General features: G+C 44.7%; 1 long non-coding RNA gene across 1 annotated transcript in view; it reads right to left on the bottom strand.

The window, feature by feature from the left end:
* LOC137371718 (uncharacterized) overlaps positions 1-25,992 on the bottom strand; it is an 80,417-nt gene extending 54,425 nt beyond the window's left edge. The window contains exons 1-2 of the long non-coding RNA XR_010975278.1: positions 25,822-25,992; positions 13,376-13,463 (exon numbers count right to left, since the gene is read on the bottom strand). This is a non-coding gene — a long non-coding RNA (uncharacterized lncRNA). The remainder of the gene's footprint in view (positions 1-13,375; positions 13,464-25,821) is intronic.
* Positions 25,993-27,808: the final 1,816 nt, after the last annotated feature.

The raw sequence follows: 27,808 nt of genomic DNA, 5'->3' as shown, positions 1-27,808 counted from the left end.
TCAAGTGCCACCAACCATATTTGTAGGCATTATTGCATCTACCTGGCAGTGATTGTGGGAAACCATCTTCACAGGGCCTGAGTCAGTAGAGAGCCAGTTGTAGAGTTGTGCCAGTTACTGCAAAGACAGCTGCCGCTAACATGCAGCATAGGGCTGGCACATCAAGTGACAGCACCAGTCAGCTGCAGCCTCAAACCTGCTTCAGTTCCTTCCAGGCATGCTGTATGCTGACCCTTGGGAATGGTGCTGTAGAGTGACAATGAGCGCCACCCCCATTGCAGCTATCTCATTCATTGACACTTTAGTGCATGAACTAGGGGTTTAGCAGCTGGCCTGCAGATTGGAGTTCCTGTCCTTCCATTGTTTGCTTGTCATTTCTTTGCCCTTTCAACCTTGGAAAATGCTGCCAATAGGTTGAGATGCTTTCTGAGCCTTTCAGAAGGTTGTAAGTTTTTTTTGTCCTTTATTCCGTTACTTCTCTTTAATTATCTGTAGCTTTTTAATCTTTACCTAAATGGGATTTTCTGCTCCCTGCACTCACCCAGAATCTGTGGTGGGTGCTGTAAATAATTGTGAATCTGGTTGACCCCAGACAGCTGAGTGTAAAATATGGCACAATTGGTCCTGTTAACTCCACCCAGTCAGCTTTTTGATTAGATTACAGGCCTTTAACATTGAAATGAATCTAATTTAACAAATCAATGTAAAAAGTAAAGAAAAAAATAAACCATGCTAAAGTGGCTTTACAACAGTTTGCTTTGTAAAAGTGTTGTTGATAGTGGGACTCCCTCTTTAAAATGAAGTGTTACCAATACAACAAACTAAGTATCATTTTAATTCCCTTTGTTATTGATGAGCTTCTGGCAGAAACTTCTGTGAAGAACAGACTGTTTACTAACAGCCCATTCATTCTTCATGGGTGTAAACAACAATGAAGAGCATAATATGGAGTTTAACAATTGTCCCTTATGTCAGGTATGGCACTGGATACTGTGAGAGTGCTGTGAATCTCTGTCCAATTTTCGCTTCTCTCTGCTTGTCTTTCTCTATATGGGAAGAGTCAAGGAAGTCAGTGTGAAGGGAATTACAGGGGAAACCTGTGTCCTACTACTCTATTACACAACATGTCAAACTCCTAGTGTATTGTACCACTTGGCTATGCATTTTAAAAACATTTTAAATGGGACTATATTTCTCAGAGGGAACCATGAAAAATTTGTCACATTATACTGAAGAAATGAAAAGCTACTGTCTCTGGCAGGCAAGAATCCCTTCTGGAATCCATAAATATTTACCATGCAGTATCGGATACAACTAATGTTAATGTGACATGGCAGAGTGAAGTTGTAAGAGACTCAATAATGCATAGCTAGGCTGCATCAAACACTTCCAGGTTGCACATAACACTGTTACATGTACAGTAAAGCTTAACCCAACTTCAGAAGAGCACTTTCTGTTCATGATTATGAAATTTTTTGATTTCATACACCTGCCAACCTGGGTTTTTCTGAGGTGGATTGTCAGTTTAGAGATTATTAAAAGGTACTTTTGTACAGTGAGCCTGGGCCCATTGGAAACTGGATTGAAATTCATTTCGATAATAACAGCAACAAAAGCTTTCATTTATAGAGTGCCTGTAACGTAGTAAAATGCCCTGAGGTACTTCACAGAAGCATGATCAGCCAAAATTTAACACCAAGCCACATAAAGAGATATTAGGACAGCTGACCAACAGGTTGGTCAAAGATGTAGGTTTTAGGAAGTGGATTAGAGGACAAGAGAGAGGTAGCAGTGAGGAAAGGTGTAGGGGAGGGAATTCCAGAGCTAAGGAACCTAGGCAGCTGAAGACACGGCTGCCAATGGTGATGTGAAGGAAATTTGAGATGTGCAAGGGAGTAGAATTTCAGATTCGACTATTGCAGCCAAAAGAGAAGATGTCATTGTCCCAATAGTCTCAGATGAATTCAAACTCAGTTCCCACAGGTGAAAGGCTCGTGTGGGTATCTCTTTGTCACACAGTTCCCCTGATTACAAATTTGGAATATTATTCGCCCGAATTTCCATGGGAACTGCCCAATTTCCTACTATAACTTCAATGAAAAATCACTGCAAGCCTACATAAATAGTGTAAATGGCTGCTTTTTGCTGGGGGTTCCACCAATCTATGCAAATTCCAGGTAAATATTTTTAATTTACCATGTTGGTACAGGTGCACACTGGTTTTAAAATTCAAGTGCATATTTTATAGAAACCAATAGGGGCAACGCTGGGTTGATCCAATGTCACTAACAGAAATGCAACTGTCCAAGTGCCCTTTCAAACTGAGAAAACACCACAAACAGTGAAAGTATTTGAAGTGTAGTTTGGAAAGATGAGTGATTAATTCTTGGAAAATAATGAATAATAATTTCTTTATCAACTGCGGCTGGAGAAAAAAAATGGATAGCCTAGTTGGATAATCAAATGTGTTCACAGTATTATTAGAAAGGGCAGGTGCTTTAATCACCCCTTCTATCTGACCATCTCTCTCTCCTCTCTTTCTCTCTTGGAGCTTCTCTCTTTTAAATAAAGACTGCCACCTGAAAATAGTTTGTCAGTGAAATTTAATTCAGCAAAGTTCTAAAGTTTATGTTGCAGCTTGTTTTGAAATAATTTGGAACATGAAATGCATAATGGGGTTACAGATACACAGTTCACCAAAATGGAAATACAGGTTAACAAGGCAATAATAAAAGCAAACACAGTACTGGGTTTCATTTCTAGAGGGATAAAATTGAAAAACAGAGAAGTTATATTAATATGGAAGCTTGGCTAGACCACATTTGAAGTACTGTAAATAGTCTGGTTTCCATATCATATAAAGGAGAAGGTGCCATAAGGATTGTGTAGAATAATACAAGAACTGAGAGGTTATACCCATCAGGAGAGATTGAATAGAGTGAGGCTCTTTTCTCTTGAAAAGAGAGGCCTGCAGGATGACCTGATAGAGGCCTTCAAGATGATGAAAGGTTTGATAGGTTAGATGGAGAGAAATTGTTTCTGCTTGTGGGCGAGACCAGTACTAGGGACCATAGATATAAGAAAGTCACGAACAAATCCAATAGGGAATTCAGGAGACACGTCTTTACCCAGATAGTGTTTAGAATGTGGAACTCGCTACCACAGGTAATAGTTGAGATGAATAACATAGATGCATTCAAGGGGAAACCAGATAAGCACATGAGGGAAAACGAATAGAAGGAATAAAAACAGAAAATGCTGGAAATAGTCAGCAGACAGGCTTGACAGGTTGCACCTCAACAGAGCTGAGACCAATGTCCTCATGGGACAGTTTGCTAGTGCTGTTGTGGAGGATTTTAACTAACTTTGTAGGGGGATGGGAACTGGGATGTAGCATTAGAAAGGAGTAGCAAGGTGCACAAAGGATTCGGAGAAACAGACAGAACTAGAGTTAGAAATAGTAAGGTATTAGGTGGGGTCAGACTGAGGAGGAGTGCAGTAAGATCAAAATTAAGTTGGATACAAGTTTCAGGAAAGATAGGGAAGGAAAGAAAGAGCAAGGGTGGCAGTATTGATTAAGAAGATTACAGTGCTGGAGAGAGAGGTTGTCCTGGAGGGTTCAAGAACAGAATCTATTTGGGAAGAGTTAAGAAACAATAGAGGCACCATTACACTATTAGGTGTATTTTGTAGGCCACCAACTAATAGGGAAGATATAGAGAAACACATGGGCATGAAAATTACAGAAAGGCACAAAAACTATAGAGTACTAATAATCGGGGCGGGGGGGGGAGGTATTTTAATTATCCTTATATAGATTGGGATAGTAATACTGTAAAGGACAGAGAGGGAGAAAAGTTTCTCAAGTGCCTTAAGTAATATTTTCTTGAGCGCTATGTTTCTGGACCGACAAGGAAGGAAACATTGCTGAATCTGGTTCTGGGGAATGCGGTAGGTCAAGTGGATCAAATGTCAGCAGGGGAACATTTAGGGGACAGTGATCATAGTATCATATTGTTTAGGATAGCTATGTAAAAGGACAAGGAGCAAATCAGAGTAAAAATATTTAATTGGAGGCGGGCCAATTTCAGTGGGGCAAGAACAGATCTGTCCCAGGCAAACTGGAATCAAAGAATGGCAGGCAAAACTTTAAGAGAATAATGGGCTGCCTTTAAAGAGGAGATGGCTTGGGTAGAGTCAAAGTACAATCCCACGAGAGGGAAAGGTAAGGCAAGCAAAGCCAGAACTCCCCGGCTGATGATAGATATAGAGAATAAGATGAAGCAGAAAAAGGGTGCATATGACAGATGTCAGGTTGATAATACAAGTAAGAGCCAGGCTGAATATAGAAGGTTCAGAGGGGAAGTGAAAAAGGAAATAAGTAAGGCATAGGAAGAGTATGACAAAAGACTGGCAGTTAATGTAAGAGAATCCAAAAGTCTTTGATAAGCATATAAATAGTAAAAAGGTAGTAAGAGGAGGGGTGGGGCTAATTAAGGACCAAAAAGGAATTTATGCATGGAGGCAGAAGGTATGGCTGAGGTACTAAATGAGTACTTTGAATCTGCCTTTACCAAGGAAGAAAATGCAGCCAAAAAGCTAGTGCAAGAGGAGGTATGTCGGATACTGGATGGGCTGAAAATTGATAAAGGGGAGGCATTAGATAGGCTGGCTGTACTTAAAGTTGATAAGTCGCCAGTACCAGATAGGATGCATCTGAGGAGACTGAAGGAAATAAGAGTGGAAATTGCAGAAGCACCAGCCATAACCTTCCAATCCTCCTAAGATATGGGGGTGATGCCAGAGGACTAGAGAATTGCAAATGTTACACCCTTATTTGAAAAGGTGGTGGAAAAACTTTTATAAACAATAATCTGAGACATAATAAGCAGTCACTTGGACAAGTGTGGATTAATTAAGGAAAGACAGCATGGATTTGCTAAAGACAAATCATGCTTAACTAATTTGATTGAGTTTTGAGGTAACAGAGAAGGTTGATGAGTGTAATTCAGTTTATGGGCGTACATGGACTTCCAAAAGGAGTTTAATAAAGAATAGGCTTGGCAGCAAAGTTCAGGCCCATGGCATAAAAGGGGCAGTGGCAGCATGATTACAAAAATAAAAGCAAAATACTGCAGATGCTGGAAATCTGAAATAAAAACAAAAATGCTGGAAATACTCAGCAGGTCTGGCAGCATCTGTGGAGAGAGAAGCAGAGTTAACGTTTCAGGTCAGTAACCTTTCATTGGAACTGGCAAAAGGTTAGAAATGTAATAGGTCTTAAGCAAATAAAGTGGAGGTGGGCCAAAGAATAAAAAAAAGGGAAGGTGTTGATCGGACAGAACTTTAGTTAGGCCACACTTAGAATATTGTGTGCAATTCTGGTCGCCACACTACCAGAAGGACGTGCAGTATTTGGAGAGGGTACAGAAGAGGTTTACCAGGATGTTGCCTGGTCTGGAGGGCATTAGCTATGAGGAGAGGTTGGATAAACTCGGATTGTTTTCACTGGAACGACGGAGGTGGAGGGGCAACATGATAGAGGTTTACAAAGTTATGAGCGGCATGGACAGAGTGGATAGTCAGAAGCTTTTTCCCAGGGTGGAAGAGTCAGTTACTAGGGGACATAGGTTTAAGGTGAGAGAGGCAAAGTTTAGAGGGGATGTGCGAGGCAAGTTCTTTACACAGAGGATGGTGAGTGCCTGGAACTTGTTGCCGGGGGAGGTGGTGGAAGCAGGTACCATAGAGAAGTTTAAGAGGCATCTTGACAAATACATGAATAGGATGGGAATAGAGGGATACAGACCCCAGAAGTGCAGAAGGTTTTAGTTTTGGCAGGCATCAAGATCGGCGCAGGCTTGAAGGGCCGAATGGCCTGTTCCTGTGCTGTACTGTTCTTTGTTCTAGGACAGAAGGCCACAGAGAATAACTGACCATAAGGTAATGGAGCTAAGGCAAAGAGTGTGTTAACGGTGTGATGAAAGACAAAGCGTTAGTGCAGAGAGGGTGTTAAATGACAGAATAATGAACAGCCCTGGCCAAAAGCACAAACATTAAAAAAAAAGTGGTATTTGGTAAAGAAATGATAAAAAATAAAATAAAAATGAAAAATTAAAATTAAAACTAAAAATAAGGGGGGCCAATCATGCTGTGAAATTATTGAACTCAATGTTCAGTCCGGTAGGCTGTGGCGTGTAAGATAAGATGCTGTTCCTCGAGCTTGCGTTGTTCACTGAAACAGTGCAGTAAGCCCAGGATAGAAATGTGGGCATGAAAGCAGGCGGGGGTGTTGAAATGGCAAGCAACCGGAAGCTCAGGGTCCTGCTTGCGGACTGAGCGAAGGTGTTCCGCAAAGCGGTCACCCAATCTGCGTCTGATCTCTCCAATGTAAAGGAGACCGCATTGTGAGCAGCGAATAGAATATCCTAAATTGAAAGAAGTACAAGTAAATCACTGCTTCACCTTAAAGGAGTATTTCGGGCCCTGGATAGTGAGGAAAGAGGAGGTAAAAGGGCAGGTATTACACCTCCTGCGATTGCATGGGAAGGTGCCATGGGAAGGGGACGAGGTATCGGGAGTAATGGAGGAGTGGACCAGGGAGCCGCGAAGGGAACGATCCTTTCAGAATGCTGACAGGGGAGGGGAGGGGAATATGCGTTTGGTAGTGGCATCACGCTGGACGTGGCCGAAATGGCGGAGGATGATCCTTTGGATGTGGAGTCTGGTGGGGTGGAAAGTGAGGACAAGGGGAACTCTGTTGTGGTTCTGGAAGGGGAAGGGGTGAGGGTAGTGGTGTGGGAAATGGGCTGGACACGGTTGAGGGCCCTGTCAATCACAAAGGGGGGGGAATCCTCGGTTGAGGGAAAAGGAAGACATATCAGAAGCGCTGTTGTGGAAGGTTGCATCATCAAAGCAGATGCATCGGAGACGGAGAAACTGGGAGAATGGAATGGGGTCCTTATAGGAGGCAGGATATGAAGAAATATAGTCGAGGTAGCTGTGGGAGTTGGTGGGCTTATAATAGTAGACAGTCTATCCCCTTATTCAAAAGGTGGTGAAAAAACTTTTAGAAACAATAATCTGAGACATAATAAGCAGTCACTTGGACAAGTGTGGATTAATTCAGGAATCCCCAGAGATGGAGACAGAGAAGTCAAGGAAGGGAAGGAAAGTGTCAGAGATGAACCATGTAAAGGTGAGAGAAGGGTGGAAATTGGAAGCAAAGTTAATAAAGTTTTCCAGTTCGGGGCAGGAGCAAGAAACGACACTGATACAGTCATCAATGTATTGGAAAAAGAGTTGGGGGAGGCGGCCTGAGTAGGACTGGAACAAGGAATGTTCGACATAACCCACAAAAAGACAAGCATAACTAGGACCCATGCCGATACCCGTAGCAACACCTTTTACTTGAAAGGAGTAGAGTTGAAGTGTTGTTGTTCAATGTGAGAACAAATTCAGCCAGGCGGAGGAGGGTGGTAGTGGATGGGGACTGGTTGGGCCTCTGTTCAAGGAAGAAGCGGAGAGCCCTCAAATCATCGTAGTGGGGGATGGAGGTGTAGAGAGATTGGACGCCCATAGTGAAGAGGAGGCGGTTAGGACCAGGAAACTGGAAATTGTTAAAATGACATAGACCATCAGAAGAGTCATGGATCTAGCTAGGAAGAGACTGGACCAGCAGAGAAACGATGGAGTCAAGATAGGAAGAAATAAGTTCAGTGGGGCAGGAGCAGGCTGACACAATGGGTCTGCCAGGACAATCCTGTTTGCGGATTTTAGGAAGGAGATAGGAGCGGACTGTCCGAGGCTGCGGGACTGTGAGGTTGGAAGCTGTAGAGGGAAGATCTCCGGAGGAAATGAGGTCAGTGACAGTCCTGTGGACAGTAGCTTGATGTTCAGTGGTGGGGTCATGGTCCAGGGGGAGGTAGGAAAAAGTGTCTGAGAGTTGGCGCTGAGCCTCTGCAAGATAGAGGTCGGTACGCCAGGCAACAACAGCACCACCCTTGTCTGCAGGTTTGATCACAATGTCGGGGTTAGACCTGAGAGAACGGAGTGCAACAAGTTCAGAGGGAGACAGTTTGGAGTGAGTGAGGGGAGCAGACAAATTGAGATCGCCGATATCTCGCCGACAGTTTTCAATGAAAAGATCAAGAGCGGGTAAGAGGCCAGAGGAAGGGGTCCAGCTGGAGGGAGAATGCTGGAGGCGGGTGAATGGGTCGGCTGGTCAGGGAGAGGACTCCTGGTGAAAGAAGGGAGCCCAGAGGCAAAGGCAATGGAAGAGCTCAACATCATGCCATGCACGAAATTTATTGAGGTGGGGGTGTAAGGGGATAAAACCGAGTCCTTTGCTGAGTACAGAACGTTCAGCATCAGAGAAGGGAAGGTCACAGGGTATAGTGAATACTATAGGGATCGCTCCCTCCGCGACACCCTGGTCTACTCCTCCATTACCCCCGACACCTCTTCCCCTTCCTATGGGATCTTCCCGTGCAATCGCAGGTGGTGTAATACCTATCTTTTTACCTCCTCTTTCCTCACCATCCAAGGCCCCAAATACTCCTTTCAGGTTAAACAGCGATTTACTTCTTTCAATTTAATATACTGTACTCATTGCTCACATTGGGGAGATCAAATGCAGATTGGGTGACCGCTTTATGGAACACCTTCACTCAGTCCAAAAACATGACCCGAGCCTTCCGAGTTACAGGAAGTAGTGGTGAACGGTTGTTTTCGGACTGGAGGAAGGTGTACACTGGGGTTCCCCAGGGTTTGGTGCAAGGACCACTGGTTTTCTTCCTATATGTTAATGACCTAGATTTAGGTGTACAAGGCACAATTTCAAAATTTGCAGATGACAAAATTTGGAAGAGTAGCAAACAATGAGGAGAACAAGTGATAAGACTTCAAGAGGACATAGGCAGGCTGGTGCAATGGGTGAACACATGACAGATGCAATTTAGTGCAGAGAAGCTTGAAGTGATGCATTTAGTAGGAAGAATGAGGAAAGGTAATATAAAATAAAAGGGCACAATTCAAAAGGAGGTGCAGGAACATAGAGACCTGGGGTATATGTACACAAATTGTTGAAGGTGGCAGGCAGATTGATAAAGTGGTTAAAAAGGCATATGGGTTCCTGAGCTTCATAAATAGAGGTATGGAATACAAAAGCAAGGAAGTTATGAAGAATCATTACACTGGCCGAGGAAATGCGCAGCAGGAGTATGGTTTTCCAAACCTGGATACAGTGCACCAAGAGGTTCCATGACCTCATAAGGGCAAGAAGGGTGAGTGGCATCCCATTTTCAGGTGCCAACCCCCAGACTCTAACTTTCCCAACTTTCTCCTGCACAGCACACCTCAGACCAACACACTTTCAAGCTACATTCATTCCTCTCTCAAAAGCACCTCCTCACCTCACCATCTGAACAGCCATCACTGACTCTCTCCCTCATTGTAGTGCCATTGCACACCTATGCCTCATTGTCACCCTCCATAAATGTTTTCATTACCTGCTCTCCACACAATCGATTTCTCACTCTCAACTTTCTCTCCTTGCAGAAGTGAGTACAGAACTCCAGGGAGAGGCAGAGAACAGGGAGTGGTCCACCAGTGACAGCCACTGACAGCTGCAGAGGAGGCCTTGGAGATTGGCAGAGTGGCAAATTGTATGGCCAGTGGCAATGGAAAGATAGGGGTCTCCCAGCTACTTCGTGACAATTAGAATCACACTGCTACTTGGCACATAATGTCACTTTGCTGTCAGCACTAACTGAAATCTCCACAATGGCGATACTTTACCCTTACCTCATATCAGTTCTATTTCATGTCTTTCATCACTCACTGGTGCGTCAAGCGTGACACAGGAGCAGGGGGCGGCCAAGATGTCCTCACAGGGGGTCATGCATTGATGAAACACGTTCACATGACTCATGCACACCTTCACCAGCTCAGATAGACACCTCAGTGGAGACTCCATGGGAGTTAGCTAGATTGTCACATAGCAAGTGAACAGGGGTAGCAGTGGAGAGTCTGTTAAACTCCAGAAAGCTCGTTATGGAAGGATAATGCTGGAGCCTATTTTTACTCAGTTTCACATTTATTGTACAGTGTAAAAGGATTACAAACATATAGCTCCTCACTCAAACCCTTCACCAGTCTCAGTAACTGTCTGCTTATAAGTACTCCCCAATTAACACCCTCCACCTGCACATAATCAAACAACTGATACACAGTTAACAGATTCCCTTCCTTTTATAGTCCAACATGGCTTAATATGCTCAAAGAACACTTCAAAATAAATTCCAGATTGGATACAAAGTATTACATTGAGACACCCCTCTAGCACCCCTAACAATTTATTTGCACTAGCATTTCTTTTAGTGAAACAATCGGATGGTTGATTATTTGCATCTACCCATTTAAGTTTGAAGATTTCCTTTCTCTCCAGCGTATGTTTCAATCCAGCGAGGTCAATACGTAATCTTTTCTAACTTACTTTTTGGAGCATGTACATTGTCCCACAAAGAACAATTATCCACATAACGTTCATTGGGTATCCTATCTTCAGTATATCCCTTATTCAGAATTTCACCTAAAATACTTGACAGAGAATCCCATATCCACTGCCTCCACAAGACCCATTTTCCACAGCTAGAATGCTTTCAACAACCATTGTATTTTCTGAGCTTCCCAAGCTAAAAGGGAAGCAATTCCCATTTTCACCCATCATAAATATTATGAAACCAACTACACTTAAATACCCATCAGCAAGATTAGCATATGAAGCATCACAAAATTATTAGCTTCATGTTCTTTAGGTTACCGAAGGACAGGAACTTCAGTACACATTTCTCCAGATTTAGTTTTTTTTTTAAAAAGAAAGCAAAAGTACTGCAAATGCTGGAAATCTGAAATAACAAGAAATGCTGGAAATACTCAGCAAGTCTGGCAGCATCTGTGTAGAAAGAAAGTTAACATTTCAGGTCAGTGATCCTTCATCAGAACTGGTGTACTGAAGTTTCCATCCTTAGGTGACCCAAAGAACATGAAGTAATTTTTAGTGATGCTTCATTTGCTAATTGGTATTGGAGTTCTGATGAAGGGTCACTGACCTGAAACATTAACTCTGCTTCTCTCTCTCCCTACAGATGCTGAGAGACCTGCTGAGTATTTCTAGCATTTTTTTTTTTAAAAGTTTCTTTTTAATTTTTTATTTGCTCTTAAAACACTCAACGGAGGGGGGCCTACAGGAGTAAGATATGCATAAGTAACAACCATCCTCCAATGAGGAGGATGCAGAGGAGAGACAGGTGCAACCAGGAATGAATGATTGTAACACGGCGATGGAGGCCAGACGTGTTGAGCGAAGTGCAAAAGAGGCAAAAGACAACCTCATAATGACCTGCTTTCAGCCACCCTGATGTCCACTCAATGAGAATCCAATAAAGGCTCACCATCATGCATGTAGTCTTCCACCTCCTTCCCTTCTGTGTTCCCTGAATGCCACCCAGCTGCAATGTGTGCTAGTGCCCATGGGAGAACATATGGTAATGAGATATGCAGTCACATTGTCATGATATTGAGGGCCATGGTCACATTGGCACTGCACTAAGGGGTAGGGTGGAAGTCAGAAGCTCACAATGAAGGCATAATGGAACATGAGTTTCACACAATGATGGCTAATGATTGGCACAAAAGAACTTTTAATTAAATTCCAAAGAACATATTTGGAACAACAATGAATACCCATGTGTGGCTAGGGATTTTCTTAATATGTTTGCAGGTGCTCCTACATGGTGTGACCACTGTGCTAGCAGCTGTGCTGGAGGTAGGCTGCTGATCAGGACGTCCCTTGCCCTGTGATGAAACGGTAGCCGTCCTCTGGGTTCCTGAGGCCTGGAGGGTCCTGGCTATCTGAGGGTTTCCTGCATTGGAGCAGGACTCTCCTCAGGCTGCATGGTTGCTGGAGGTAGGCTAACTAACAGAGGGGTTGAGGAGCCGGTGTCTGCAGTAAAAACGCCCTGAGGTGATCCCCCATATGTGGATGGCAGCCTCTCCTCCTCCCGTTCCAGTCTTGCTGGAACCTCCATCCTCACCAGAGAAAGAAAAGGAGCAGGAGAGGTCTCCAGGCTTCTCTCACCTTGCCACTGCTGAGTTGAGCTCATGGCCAAGGTGAGGGTTTGCAGGTCCTGGCATATCTGTGGAATCTGGAACTACAAGAGGGTTGCCAACCTCTCAAAGGAGGAAGCCATGCACTCGAATGCTTGGGACAGAGCAGCAGTCATGGCATGGATGGACTCCTCCATCATCCGCTCATGGTTGCGCATGGCCTCTGGCATCTCCGCCAGATGTTGCCTTACCTCTCCCTGCAGCTTAAGCATCCCTGTGCTAGCGACAACAGAGGCTCGTCATCAGCTTGGGGCGCAGCATAGGACTGGCCACCCACAGTCCTCCGACTGTTGCAGGCCTTGGCTGTCTCAGCCTCAGCCAGTTGCTCGGGTGCAAGTGCAATGCTCTCACCAGCTAATTTGTATTTATTCATTCATGGGATGTGGGCATCGCTGGCTAGGCTAGCATTTATTGCCCATCCCTAATTGCCCTTGAGAAGGTGGTGGTGAACCGCCTTCTTGAACCATTGCAGTCCATGTGGGGTAGGTACACCCACAGTGCTGATATGAAGGGAGTTCCAGGATTTTGGACAGCGACACTAAAGGAATGGCGATATAGTTCCAAGTCAGGATGGTGTGTGGCTTGGAGGGGAACTTGCAGGTGGTGGTGTTCCCATGCAACTGCTGCCCTTGTCCTTCTAGGTGGGAGAGATCATGGGTTTGGAAGGTGCTGTTTAAGGAGCCTTGATGCATGACCATAATTCGAATGCCAATTGATTACCCATCGAGGTGAAAGTATCTGCACTGGTAGAAGGTGCAGGAGAGTCATGGGATGGTGAATCCCCTGAGTGGTCCTCCTCCTCAGAGGTTAATAGATGTCCCTATGTGACTGAGTCACCTGCAACGCCGACTTGCATGAGAGAACAAAAACTTGTGTGGGTTAGGCGGCATGTATCCTACAATGCCAAACATGCCTGATGTCGTTCTCTATAATTGGTGAATTTTTTGATCAACAGCAATAATCACTATCTTGCATAGACACGCATGAAAACCTTCAGTGGTCACACAACAGGTGAACATTGAGGGAGTAGAATCCCATCCGATTGTGAAAGACTGTTGGTTGATTGGAAAGGCAGTGGCATAGTGGTATTAGCACCAGACTAATAATGCAGAAGCCCAGGCTATTGCTCTGGAGACATGAGTTTGAATCCCACCATGGCAGAAGGTGGAATATGAATTCAATTAATAAATCTGGAATTTAAAAAACTGACCTGTAGTTTCCTGCTTTCTGTCTTCCTCCTTTCTTGAATAGCAGAGTTACATTTGCTATATTCCAATCTGATGAGACCTTTCCAGAATCTAGGGAATTTTGGAAAATTAAAAACAATGTATCCACTATCTCAGCAGCCACTTCTTTTAAGACCCTCGGGTGAAGTCCATCAGGACCTGGGGACTTGTCAGCTTTTAGTTCTAATAATTTTCTCAGTACCCTTTCCCTGGTAATGGTAATGGTTTTAATTTTCTCCCTCCCTTCCAACTCTTGAATCACAATTATTTATGGGATGTTATTTGTATCCTCTGCAGTGAAGACAGATGCAAAAACTCTGTTCAATTCCTCCACCATTTCCTTATTTTCCATTATTAACTCCCCAGATCACTCTCTAGAGGACCAACACTTACTTTATTTACTCTTTTCCTTTTTAAATACCTGTGGAAACCCTTACTATCCAGTTTTATATTTCTAGCTAGCTTTCTCTCGTACTGTAATTTCTCTCTCATTATTCTTTTAGTCATTCTTTGCTGTTTTTTATATTCTGTCCAATCTTCTGACCTGCCACTAATCTTTGCTGAATTGTATGCTTTTTCTTTCAATTTGATACAATCTTTAACTTCCTTAGTTAGCCACAGATGGTGCTTCCCTTGGAATCTTTCTTTCTCGCTGGAATGTAGATTTGATGAGTGTTATGAAATATCTCCTTAAATGTCTGACATTGCATCTCTACTAACCTATTCCTTAACCTAATTTCCCAGTTTACTTTCGCCAGCTCTGTCTTCAAACCCTCATAATTATCCTTATTTAAGTTTTAACACACTAGTCATAGATTCACTCTTCTCACCCTCAAACTGAATGCGAAATTCAATCATGTTATGATCACTGCTACATAAGGGCACCTTTACTATGCAGTCATTAATTAATCCTGTCCCGTTACACATTGCCAGATCTAGAATAGCCTGCTCTCTAGTTGGCTCTAGAACGTGCTGCTCTAAGAAACTGTCCTGAAAACACTCTATGAACTCATCATCCAGGCTACCTTTGCCAATCTAATTTGTCAAATCTATATGTAGATTAAAATCACCCTTGATTATCACCGTACCTTTCTCACAAGCCCCCATTATTTCTTCCTGTATACCCCATCCTACAGTATGGTTACTACTGGGGGCTTATAAACTACTTCCACAAGTGACTTCCTGCCTTTACTATTACTTATCTCTACCCAAATTGATTTTACATCTTGATTTTTAGAACTCAGGTAACCTCTGTCTAGTATACTAATGTCATCCTTAATTAACAGAGCTACCCCTCCACCTTCTCCTAGTTTCCTGTCCTTCCGAAATGTCATGTACCCTTCAATATTCAGGTCCCAGCCTTTGCCATCTTGCAGCTATGTCTCTGTAATGGCTATCAGATCATACATATTTATTTATATTTGAACTACCAATTCATTTGTTTTGTTATGAATGCTACGCGCGTTCAAATACAGAGCCTTCAGTTCTGTCTTTTTACTACTTAGGCAACCTCTAGCTTTAGCTGCTTGCACACTTTTAATTTTGTACCTTCTGTCCCATCCTGCCATTCTCTGATTATTATTTCCCTTATTGCTACCTCGCTCTCTTGCCTTGTCCTCTCTCTTTAACAAATCTTCTCTCACCCCCACTATTTAGTTTAAAGTCCTAGGTAGCCCTAGTTATATGACTTGCCAGAACACTGGTCCCAGCATGATTCAGATGAAGACTATCCCACTGTTACAGCTCCCACTTTCCCCATTACTGGTGTCAGTACCCCATGAATCGAAACCCATTTCTCCCACACCAATCTTTGAGCTACTTGTTTAACTTTCCAATCTTATTTACCCTAGACCAATTTGCACGTGGCTCATGTAATAATAAAGATTATTACCTTTGAGGTTCTGCTTTTTAATTTAGCCCCTAGCTGTTCATACTCCCAATGCAGAACCTCTTTCCTAGTCTTATCTATGTCGTTGGTACCCACATGGATCACAACAACTGGATCATCCCCCTCCCACTGAAAGTTCCTCTCCAGCCCTGATCAGATGTCCCGAACCCTGGTACTGGGCAGGCAACAAAGCCTTCTGGACTCTCACTCTTGGCTGTAGAGAATTGTGTCTATCCCTCTGACTATACTATCTCCTTCTACCACTACATTTCTGTTCACTCCCCCTGCTTGAATGGCTTCCTGAACCACGGTGCCCTGGTCAGTTTGCTCATCCACCCTGCAGCCTCGCTTGTATCCATACAAGCTGAAAGAACCTCAAACTTGTTGAACAATTTGAGGGCACCTTGGTCAACTCATGTGTTAAGTTTATGACTATATCCGTTCGTATCCAGCCACTGCAACAAATGTGAGAGCCCTCTGGTGCTGACTATCCTCATCAGTAGCAAAGTGGACATTGGTCACCTGGCAGATACACTTCTGGGCAGCTGATTACGAAATCCTGCAGATGTCATCAGCAGATCCCCGGAAGGAGCCGGGGACAAAGAAATTCAGGGCTGTGGTGATGTTGATGGCTACTGGTAATGCCTGCCCGTCATTCATTGGCTCTTTACATATGCAAATTACAGATCTGACTGTTCACGGGGATTTCCAGCATGCCTTCAAACATGGCCCAGTAAAAATCAGAAGTGAGTGAAATCAAGTCAGGTTTCCAACATGCCAGCATTTTTTGGGGGGATTTAAAACCCTGCCTGCACCCGAACCCACCTACCCTTGCCAATTAAAATTCTGCATATTACATCTGTTTCTCTTTCCACAGATGCTGCCTGACCTGCTCAGCATTTCCAGCATTTTCTATTTTGATTTTAGATTTCTAGAATCCAAATGTAACCCCAGAGAGAAAACAGGGGACTTCAGGCCTGTTAACCTGACATCAGTAGGGAAAATGCTAGACTCTATTATAAAGGATGTCATAACTAGACACTTAGAAAATAATGGTATGATTGGACAGAGTCAACATGGATTTATGAAAGTGAAATCGTGTTTGACAAACCTGTTGGTGTTTTCTGAGGATGTAACTAGCAGAATTGATAAGGCGGAAGAAGTGAATGTGGTGTATTTGGATTTTCAGAACCCTTTCGATAAGGTCCCACACAGGAGGTTAGGAAACAAATTAGAGCACATGAGATTGGAGGTAATATACTGGCATGGATTGAGAATTGGTTAATGGACAGAAAACAGTGAGTAGGAATAAACAGGTCATTCTCACGTTGGCAGGTTGTGGCTAGTGGCATACCGGGAGGATCAGTGCTTGGGCCCTAGCTATTCACAATCTATATGAATGATTTGGATGTGAGGACCAAATGTAATATTTCCAAGCTTTCTCATGACACAATACTAGGTGGGAGTGGGAGTTGTAAGGAGGAAGTAAAAGACTTCAAGGGGATTTAGGCAGGCTAAATGAGTGTGCAGGAACATGGCAGATGGAATATAATGGAGAAAAATGTGATGTTATCTACTTTGGTAGGAAAAACAGAAATGCAGAGTATTTCTTAAATGATGAGAGATTGGGAAGTGTAGATGTACAAAGGAACCTGGGTGTGCTTGTTCATAAGTCACTGAAAGCTAACATGCAGGTGCAGCAAGCAATTAGGAAGTCAAGTGGTATGTTGGCCTTTATTGCAAGTGGATTTGAGTACAGGAGTAAAGAAGTCTTGCTGCAGTTCCATAGGGCCTTGGTGAGACTGCACCTGGATTATTGTGTACAGTTTTGGTCTCCTTGCCTAAGGAAGGATATTGTTGCCATAGAGGGAGTGCAATGAAGATTCACCAGACTGATCCTTGGGATGGCAGGATTGTCCTCTGAGGAGAGATTGAGGAGACTGAGCCTATATTCTCTAGAGTTTCGAAAAATGAGAGGTGATCTCATTGAGGCATACAAAATTCTTACAGAACTAGACAGGGTAGATGCAGGAAGGATGTTTCCCTGGCTGGAGGTCTAGATCCAGGGGACACAGTCTCAGTATAAGGGGCAGGCCATTTAGGACTGAGATGAGGAGGAATTTCTTCACTTAGAGGGTGGTGAATCTTTAGGATTCTCTACCCCAGAGGGCTGTGGTAGCTCAGTCATTGAGCATATTCAAGACAGAGAACGATAGATTTCTAGAGATTAAAGATATCAAGGGATATGGGGATAGTGCAGGAAAATGGCATTGAGGTAGAAGATCAGCCATGATCTACTTGAACGGCAGAGCAGGCTTGCGAGGCGAAATGGCCTACTCCTGCTTCTATTTCCTATGTTCCTGTGTTCCTGATCTGCAGTATTTTGCTTTTGTGAAGGAATAGAAAGATAAGTTGATGAGGTTGGATGAAGAGGGGTGGGAGAAGGCTCATAGGATCATAAACCTGTTGGCCTGAATGGCCTGTTTCTGTGCTGTAACTATTGTAATTACTGTTAAACCAAGAAAAAACAATCAGCCAGAGGGGCGGAAAAACACTGGAATCTGATCAGGAACCTGACTCCATCAGAATTCTGCCTTGTTTACACTGCTCCTTTAAATTGCAGAGTGAGGGGTGGAGAAGGTGATTCTGCTGCCTGTTCCCACCATGATAAGGAGCAGTTTCCAGGCTACCTCAGCAATCCCACCTATGTATGTTCTCAATGGAACTTTAATTGCTTGAGAGCAGTCATCAAATAAAGACTTGCAATTATATAGTGTTCTTCACAGCCTCAGGATATCCCAAAGCACTTTACAGCCAATTAGGTATTTTTGGTACCATACAGAACTTCTCTATTGTGCTGTAGGAACCATGGCAGCCAATATGCACACCGCAAGATCCCACAAACAGCAATGTGATGATGACCAGATAATCATTTTTTTTACTGATGTTGGTCGAGGAATAAATATTGGCCAGGCCACCAGGGAGAACTCCTGGGTTCTTTTTCAAAATAGTGCCACGGAATCTTTTACATTGCCTGAAAGGGCAGATGGGCCTGAGTTTCACGTCTCGTCTGACAGATGGCACCTCCAACAGTGCAGCACTCCCTCACTACTGCACTGAAGAGTCAGCCTAGATTCTGTGCTCAAGCCTCTGGGTTGAGTCTCAAATGCATAATCTTGTGACTTAGAGTTGAGAGAGCTACCCACTGAGCCATGACAGACACCTCATGAGCAATCATGAATCTTGATAAGATCCCAGGAAAAATTCCTAAGTCCCCTCTTTGTCTCAAGGCTGGAGTGAACTGGAAGTGCACTCTGTCTGTTCAGGACAAGATCGATCCAAATGGACCATTAATGGGCTCATTATTACAGTAACCCCAGCAGGGCATTGCACCAGAAAGCTCTGCTACAGGCCTGAGAGGCTGCATCTGCAGCATTGGCTACCAGACACAGGTTCTGAAATCCTCAGAAGCATGCAAGAAAGGGAATGTCATTACCCTGTTGCTAGTGCTTTGCCTTGCGACCTAGCCCACATCAGGCCCTTCAGACTGAGGAGTACCAAGTGTAAGGCCTACTGTCAGCTTCTTGACTACTGCTGGAAATGGCTGCCCTTTTGGAAACAGGAGGAGGAATTTGAATGCCCTTCACACCTAATTTTGAGGTGGGCCTATACCTATTGTACCGATCCGTCTGTGGAAAACCTGGAAATCCCGGAGGAACACAATGGGGGCCAGTCACCCAATGTGATCAAACATGTATAACACAAATTTTTCATTTTGAAGTATGGAAAAATATTTTTTTAATTTTTAAATTACCTGCACGGATATACAGAGGATATAAAGATGAAAGCTCAGAGGATGTAAAGCAAGATTTGTTTAAAGAAAAACACAGCATAGATTCTGTTAATTCAGTTACATTCAGCTGCATCTGCAGTTCAGTGATTTATTTGTGAACCACATTTATGCTTACTAAAACAAATTGATTCACTCAACAGTTCATGACCTGCTTTTCCCTTCAGTCTACCATATTAAGTCTGTATTAGATCCTGGAGAGCGGCAGATTCAGTAGTGAGGCTGGGGGAGTGGGAAACCTGGCAACAAATGGAAGATCCAGATCGAGGCTGGTAGAGTAAAGATTTGGCACAGTGACGCTGACAGCAGGAGGCCTGTTGTTGTATAGAACCCCGGAAGGCAAATGGGAGGCCTGGTTCCAAGACTCAGGAGTTATCACTGAAGCATTGTAGCTAACAGGAGGTCTGGTGCTGAGACCCGGTGCAAGCAGGAGGCCCAGTGGCAAGGCCTGAATGAGTGGCAAGCCTCGTGCCAAGGTTGGAACAGCAAGACGCTTGGCATGAAGACCCAGAAGTTAGCAGGAATTCTGGCATCAAGCCCCAGGAGTGAGCGGGAGGTCTGGCACCAACGCTGAGAGTGAGCAGGAGCTTGGGGCCCTGAGTAGGGGCAAAGTGGGACAGATAGAACTATGTAACCAGGAGTGGAACAGCAGCAAGTAAAATGGACAACAGATACTGTATCTTAATAAAAGCAAAATACTGCGGATGCTGGAAATCTGAAATAAAAACAAGAAATGCTGGAAATACTCAGCAGGTCTGGCAGCATCTGTGGAGAGAGAAGCAGAGTTAACGTTTCAGGTCAGTGACCCTTCTTCAGAACGAGCAAATATTAGAAATGTAAAAGGTTATAAGCAAGTAAAGCGGGGGTGGGGCAAGAGATAACAAAGGAGAAGGTGTAAATAGGACAAGGTCACAGAATAGCTGACCAGAAGGTTGTGGAGCAAAGGCAAACAATATGTTAATGGTGCATTGAAAGGCAAAGCATTCGTACAGATAGGGAGTTAATGGACTGAAATTGAACAGCCGCAAGTACAAACATGAAAAAAAACAGTGGGTAAGCAAACTGAACAAACTAAAATGAAATAAAATAAAATAAACACCAAAAAAAATTTTAAAAAGGAAAAAGAAAAAAAAAACTAAAAATAAAAGTAAAATGGGGGGCCCGTCATGCTCTGAAATTATTGAACTCAATGTTCAGTCCAGCAGGCTGTAGTGTGCCTAATCGGTAAATGAGATGCTGTTCCTCGAGCTTGCGTTGATGTTCACTGGAACGCTGCAGCAATCCCAGGACAGAGATGTGAGCGTGACAGCAGGGGGGAGTGTTGAAATGGCAAGCAACCGGAAGCTCGGGGTCCTGCTTGCGGACTGAGTGGAGGTGTTCCGTAAAGCAGTCACCCAGTCTGCGTTTGGTCTCCCCAATGTAGAGGAAACCACATTGTGAGCAGCGAATACAGTATACTACATTGAAAGAAGTACAAGTAAATCGCTGCTTCACCTGAAAGGAGTGTTTGGGGCCTGGGATAGTGAGGAGAGAGGACGTAAATGGGCAGATATTACACCTCCTGCGATTGCAGGGGAAGGTGCCATGGGAAGGGGACGAGGTAGTGGGGGTAAAGAAGGAGTGGACCACGGTGTCACGGAGGGAACGATCCTTTCGGAATGCTGACAGGGGAAGAGAGGGGAAGATGCGTTTGGTAGTGGCATCACACTGGAGATGGCGGAAATGGCGGAGGATGATCCTTTGGATATGGAGGCTGATGGGGTGGAAAGTGAAGACAAGGGGAGCCCTGTCCCAGTTCTGGGAGGGAGGGGAAGGGGTGAGGGTAGAGGTGCAGGAAATGGGCCGGACACGGTTGAGGGCCCTGTAAACAACAGTGGTGGGGAATCCTCGGTTGAGGAAAAAGGAAGACATATCAGAAGCGCTGTCATGGAAGGTAGCATCATCAGAGCAGATGTGTCAGAGATGGAGAAACGAGGAGAATGGAATGGAGTCCTTACAAGAGGCAGGGTGAAGAAGTGTAGTCGAGGTAGCTGTGGGAGTCAGTGGACTTGTAATGGATATTAGTAGGCAGCCTATCACCAGAGATTGAGAAGTCGAGGAAGGGAAGGGATGTGTCGGAGATGGACTGTGTGAAGGGTGGAAATTAGATGCAAAGTTGATAAAGTTTTCCAGTTCAGGGCAGGAGCAGGAAACGGCACCGTTACAGTCATCAATGTACCGGAAAAAGAGTTGGGGGAGGTGGCCTGAGTAGGACTCGAACAAGGAATGTTCGACATATCCCACAAAAAGACATAACTAGCATAACTAGCACCCATGTGGATACCCATTGCAACACCTTTTACTTGAAGGAAGTGAGTGAAGTTGAAGAAGAAGTTTTTCAATGTGAGAACAAGTTCAGCTAGGCAGAGGAGGGTGGTGGTGGATGGGGACTGGTTGGGCCTCTGTTCAAGGAAGAAGCGAAGAGCCCTCAAACCATCCTGGTGGGGGATGGAGGTGTAGAGAAATTGGACATCCATAGTGAAGAGGAGGCAGTTGGGGCCAGGAAACTGGAAATTGTCAAAATGATGTCGGGCATCAGAAGAGTCACAGATGTAGGTGGGAAGAGACTGGACCAGCGGAGAAAAGATAGAGTCAAGATAGGAAGAAATAAGTTCAGTGGGGCAGGAGCAGGCTGACACAATGGGTCTGCCGGGACAGTCCTGTTTGTGGATTTTGGGAAGGAGCTGGAAGTGGGCTGTCCGGGGTTGTGGGACTATGAGGTGTGAAGCGGGCTGTCCGGGGTTGTGGGACTATGAGGTGTGAAGCGGGCTGTCCAGGGTTGTGGGACTACGAGGTGTGAAGCTGTAGAGGGAAGATCTCCAGAGGAGATCACCTTCATTGCTTTCTATTTCCCTCCTGGTGTTTGATAAAGTGTCTACCAAAACTCGTTTTCACAGCCACATCTCCTTCCTCAGTGACTGTCTCCGGCTCCAACTTATTCCATGTGGATTCCAACTGCAGTTTCACCCATCATATTTTGAATCCACCCAGGATTACAGGTATCTCCGAGAAATACAACGTTCCTCGGACTGCTATTCTCGCCGCATCTTGGGATCCACACTCAGTGCTATGCACCGCCACATGCACACACTGAACCTCTCTCTCCAGCAGCACTGCCTCACCTTATCTCAGAGCTGTTCTACTCTGTAGTTTCATCTTTCGTCTCATCCAACGCATTAACAAAAAACTTTTTTTCTTCCTTTCAGGTGTCAAGGAACGCAAGCTCCAGCAGCTGATGGGGACTAATGCCCCTCCAGATCCTTCTTCCTCTTCACTTCCCTCTGACCCCACCCCTTCTGATCTGATCCCTTGCCGTGTATTCACTATACCCTCTAACCTCCCCCTCTCTGACGCTGAACGTTCTGTACTCAGCAAAGGTCTCAGTTTTATCCCCTTACGCCCCCACCTCAATGAATTTTGCACTCAGCATGACGTTGAGCTCTTCTTCCATCGCCTCCGCCTCCAGGCTCACTTCTTTGATCAGGAGTCCTTCCCCCGACCAGTAGACCCATTCATCTGCCTCCAGCATTTTCCTTCTACCTGGACCCCACCCCCTGGTCTCTTACCCGCTCTTGATCATTTCATTGAAAACTGTTGGCACGACATTGGTCATCTCAATTTCTCTGCCCCCCTCACTCACTCTAACCTGTCCCCCTCTGAACTTGAGGCACTCCATTCTCTCAGGTCTAACCCCGACATGATCATCAAACCTGCAGACAAGGGTGGTGCTGTTGTTGTATGGCGTGCCGACCTCAACCTTGCAGAGGCTCAGCGCCAACTCTCAGACACTTCTTCCTACCTCTCTCTGGACCATGTCCCCCACCACCGAACATCAAGCTCCTATCCACAGGACTGTCACTGACCTCATCTCCTCTGGAGATCTTCCCTCTCCAGCTTCCAACCTCATAGTCCCACAACCCCGGACAGCCCGCTTCTACTTCCTTCCCAAAATCCACAAACAGGACTGTCCCAGCAGACCCATTGTGTCAGCCTGCTCCTGCCCCACTGAACTTATTTCTTCCTATCTTGACTCTATCTTTTCTCCGCTGGTCCAGTCTCTTCCCATCTACATCCGTGGCTCTTCTGACGCCCTACGTCATTTTGACAATTTCTACTTTCCTGGCCCCAACCGCCTCCTCGTGACTATGGACGTCCAATCTCTCCTCACCTCCATCCCCCACCAGGATGGTTTGAGGGCGCTTCGCTTCTTCCTTGAACAGAGGCCCAATCAGTCCCCATCCACCACCACCCTCCTCTGTCTGGCTGAACATGTTCTCACATTGAACAACTTCTCCTTCAACTTCACTCACTTCCTTCAAGTAAAAGGTGTTGCTGCGGGTACCCACATGGGTCCTAGTTATGCCTGTCTTTTTGTGGGATATGTCGAATATTCCTTGTTCCAGTCTTACTCAGGCGCCCTCCCCCAACTCTTTTTCCGGTACATTGATGACTGTATTGGTGCCGTTTCCTGCTCCTGCCCTGAACTGGAAAACTTTATCAACTTTGCTTCTAATTTCCACCCTTCTCTCACCTTTACATGGTCCATCTCTGATACATCCCTTCCCTTCCTCGACTTCTCTATCTCCATCTCTGGTGATAGGCTGTCTACTAACATCCATTATAAGCCCACTGACTCCCACAACTACCTCGACTTCACTTCTTCACACCCTGCCTCTCATAAGGACTCCGTTCCATTCTCCTCGTTTCTCCATCTCCGACACATCTGCTCTGATGATGCTACCTTCCATGACAGCGCTTCTGATATGTCTTCCTTTTTCCTCAACCGAGGATTCCCCACCACTGTGGTTGACAGGGCCCTCAACCGTGTCCGGCCCATTTCCCGCACCTCTACCCTCACCCCTTATCCTCCCTCCCAGAACCGCGACAGGGTTCCCCTTGTCCTCACTTTGCACCCCATCAGCCTCCATATCCAAAGGATCCTCCTCCACCATTTCGCCACCTCCAGTGCGATGCCACTGCCAAATGCATCTTCCCCTCCCTTCCCCTGTCAGCATTCCGAAGGGATCGTTCCCTCCGTGACACCCTGGTCCACTCCTCCATTACCACCACCACCTCGTCCCTTTCCCATGGCACCTTCCCCTGCAATCGCAGGAGGTGTAATATCTGCCCACTTACCTCCTTTCTCCTCACTATTCCAGGCCCCAAACACTCCTTTCAGGTGAAGCAGCGATTTACTTGTACTTCTTTTAATGTAGTATACTGTATTCACTGCTCACAATGTGGTCTCCTCTACATTGGGGTTACCAAACACAGACTGGGTGACTGCTTTGCGGAACACCTCCACTCAGTCCGCAAGCAGGACCCCGAGCTTTTGGTTGCTTGCCATTTCAACACTCCCCCTTGCTGTCATGCTCACATCTCTGTCCTGGGATTGCTGCAGTGTTTCAGTGAACATCAACACAAGCTCGAGGAACAGCATCTCATTTACCAATTCGGCACACTACAGCCTGCCGGACTGAACATTAAGTTCAATAATTTCAGAGCATGACGGGTCCCCCATTTTACTTTTATTTTTAGTTATTTTTTCTTTTTCCTTTTTTTTTGTGTTTGTTTTATTTTATTTTGTCTTAGTTTGTTCAGTTTGCTTACCCACTGGTTTTTTTCATGTTTGTACTTGCGGTTGTTCAATTTTCAGTCCATTAACATCCTATCTGTACTAATGCTTTGTCTTTCAATACACCATTAACATATTGTTTGCCTTTGCTCCACGACCTCTGGTCAGCTATTCTGTGACCTTGTCCTATTTACACCTTCTCCTTTGTTATCTCTTGCCTCACCCCCACTTTACTTGCTTATAACCTTTTACATTTCTAATATTTGCTAGTTCTGAAGAAGGGTCATTGACCTGAAACGTTAACTCTGCTTCTCTCTCCACAGATGCTGCCAGATCTGCTGAGATACTGTATCTTATACTCATCGGTTGCTGCTAATCAGCAAATAGTAACCACAGGTAATCAGATTTAGTGGTCACCTAAGTGCCACAGAAAAGTCAACTCTGTGGAACAAGACAAACATGAGAAAAGGATAGACAGCAACCAGTCCCAAATTTTACAGTATAAATATATGTAAACTTGAAAGGGTGATTTGCTATGTATCGGATCATTATTGTGCTGCCACTGACTCTGAGCAAGGATGCTAGATTGGTATTGATTTATATAATCTGCATGCCAGTGGAGTTTTCTGAATTCCAGCGTTAGCTTCAGTCTGTAACATGTTTACTATTTTTCAGGTCATAAATCTAATCATGATTCCAAAGGCTAGTATGCAACAGCTGAATATTATGAAAAACAAAGACTCTTCCCTCAACATCGCTGGGGTCCAAAATTGTGGTCGGGGTCAAGGGCAGAAAGCAGGGAGATCACCTGCCATTGGCACAAATCGGTGTAGAACGCGTTTCCCCAATTTCTTTAAGTTCCGCAATTTCCAGTTCTGAGGAAGACGGTAAATCTTCTACTTGCCCCTTACATCAAGGGAACATGTCAGGGGATATTTTCAGATTGACTTGTGAATTCCACTCATTATACCCTTATAATGCTTCACAGCTGAGAGCTGGCATGAGAACCTTTGAGGCCTTCAGAAAGGCCCAAGGCCTTACCCAGACTAAGTAAGTGGCGTTGAAAGAAATCAGTTACCTTTTCCAAGAGGCAGGAAGTCTCCCCTTCGAGTTGAAAAATGTTGTTCCTTATTTTCTGTAAAGCCTGAAGTCCTCTGGGAACATCAGACAGAGCAGCTGTGGATTGCTGAACCTGCTGAAGCTCCCTTGTGGATGACAGTGGCCCACCATGATTGAATAAGTCCTTGCCCATTTCATTTATATGAGCTTTTGCACAGCAAGTTGTTGAAAGAGTTACATCAAAATGGCACAGCACCCTCTGCAGGGGATCTGAGACCTGTGAGAACAGGGAAGCAGGTGTGGATCTCCTTAATCAATCAGATTGAAGAATTGTTAATGAACAGCGCAGTCTTAACCAGTAGGTGTAAATTAAATATTTAATTCAATGTCAAGTAGGGACAATAAAGTGAAACAAAGTAAGGAAAGAAAGATTGGATTCAAAGGTAGAAAGAAATATTTTTAATTTTGTTTAAAATCTCCAACAATTAAAAGCTGAAGAAATGAGACTCCACACCTGTAAAAGTATATTTTTAGTGCCAGAGAAGTTGTCTGGTAGTAATCAAGACTGATCACATTGCTATAAAGGTACTTACACTGGAAGGATAAGCCTTGACTTTCCATGATGAGTTAAGTTCACATCTATAACGCAAGTACAAGAACTTCATGGCATTTGATACATTTGAATGGGGAGCCAGACCGTGAGATGCCACTTTTGCAGATCTAATGCATTTAACCATACATCTGCGGTCATCTGAAGTTTCTGGCTGATCTTCACATAAATGGTGAGCACTGCTAGCCATACCATTTGTTTTACAGTAAATTCTGACCCATTGTTTTTACTCAACATAACAAACCTCATATTTATCTATGTACAACATATTGGTTAAACTCAGGAAAGGGCTGATTCTGAGAGTTTTCCTCCTGGCACAATGGCTGCAAGGGGAAGAAGATGCTACCCAAGATTTCAGGTCTACTACACAAGAGTTAGCTACCTGGAAATGACAGAGCGCCAGTGCCGTGGGAGACTGCGCCTATCTAGGCAGTTGGTCTCAGACACTTGTGCTGTTGTGTACAATGACCTGAGGCCTAGCGGACCCTATGGCAGTCCCCTACTTGCAGCCATCAAGGTCACCGTTGCCCTGAAATTTTGTTCCAAGGATCAAGTGCAGACCTGAGTAGCATCTTGCAATTGGCAGCTCATCACACAAGCTCAGCACAACGAGGAACAGCACCTCATCTTCTGATTAGGCACTCTACAGCCCTCTGGACCCAACATTGAGTTCAACAACTTCAGACCATGACTGCAATTCTGATTGTTTCTTTTTATCATGTGCCAGGCTTAAACTTGTTTTTCACTTGTTTTGCTTTCGGAGAGAGCATTATTCTCTCTGGACAAATGCTTTGTCTTTTACTATGGCTATTACTTCTCCCTTTTCCTTTTATTTCATGACCATCTTTGTCATTTAATTTCTCCTGCCCTCTCCACTATCACAGGTCTTGCCTTTTGTTCTTCTCCTCTCCCCCACCCGCTTTTCACATGATCAAAGCCTATTACATTTCTAACCTTTGCCAGTTCTGATGAAAGGTCACAGGCCTGAAGCATTGAGTCTGTTTCTCTCTCCACAAATGCTGCCAGAACTGCTGTATCTTGTATTGTGGTTGCTTGCTGCATGCTGCACAACATGACAATACAAAGAAGACTGGACCTGAATGACAAGGAGGACCTGAAATGCCACTCTTCCTCGGAAGAGGATGGGGAGGAGGAAGAAGAGGAAGAGGACAAAGGGCGCGCTGCAGAGGAGCCTGGTGTCCAGGTATTGGAGGAAGAATGTCAAGGCAGTCTCAGGCCTCACTGTGCCCATGGGGGCTCCTCCACAGGCTGCTGCGCCTGTGTCCTTGACATTGGGCCTTGTAGCATGGATGGTTCCTCAGTTGGGGGGGCCAAGGAGGCAAGGGATGATGCCAGTGCTCCCTGAGGGGTGGCCCCTCATCAACCTCTTCAACTG

Source organism: Heterodontus francisci, chromosome 7, assembly GCF_036365525.1.
Source record: "Heterodontus francisci isolate sHetFra1 chromosome 7, sHetFra1.hap1, whole genome shotgun sequence".
In the NCBI taxonomy this organism is placed as follows: Eukaryota; Metazoa; Chordata; class Chondrichthyes; order Heterodontiformes; family Heterodontidae; genus Heterodontus; species Heterodontus francisci.
This window is presented reverse-complemented; position numbering and strand designations above follow the sequence as displayed.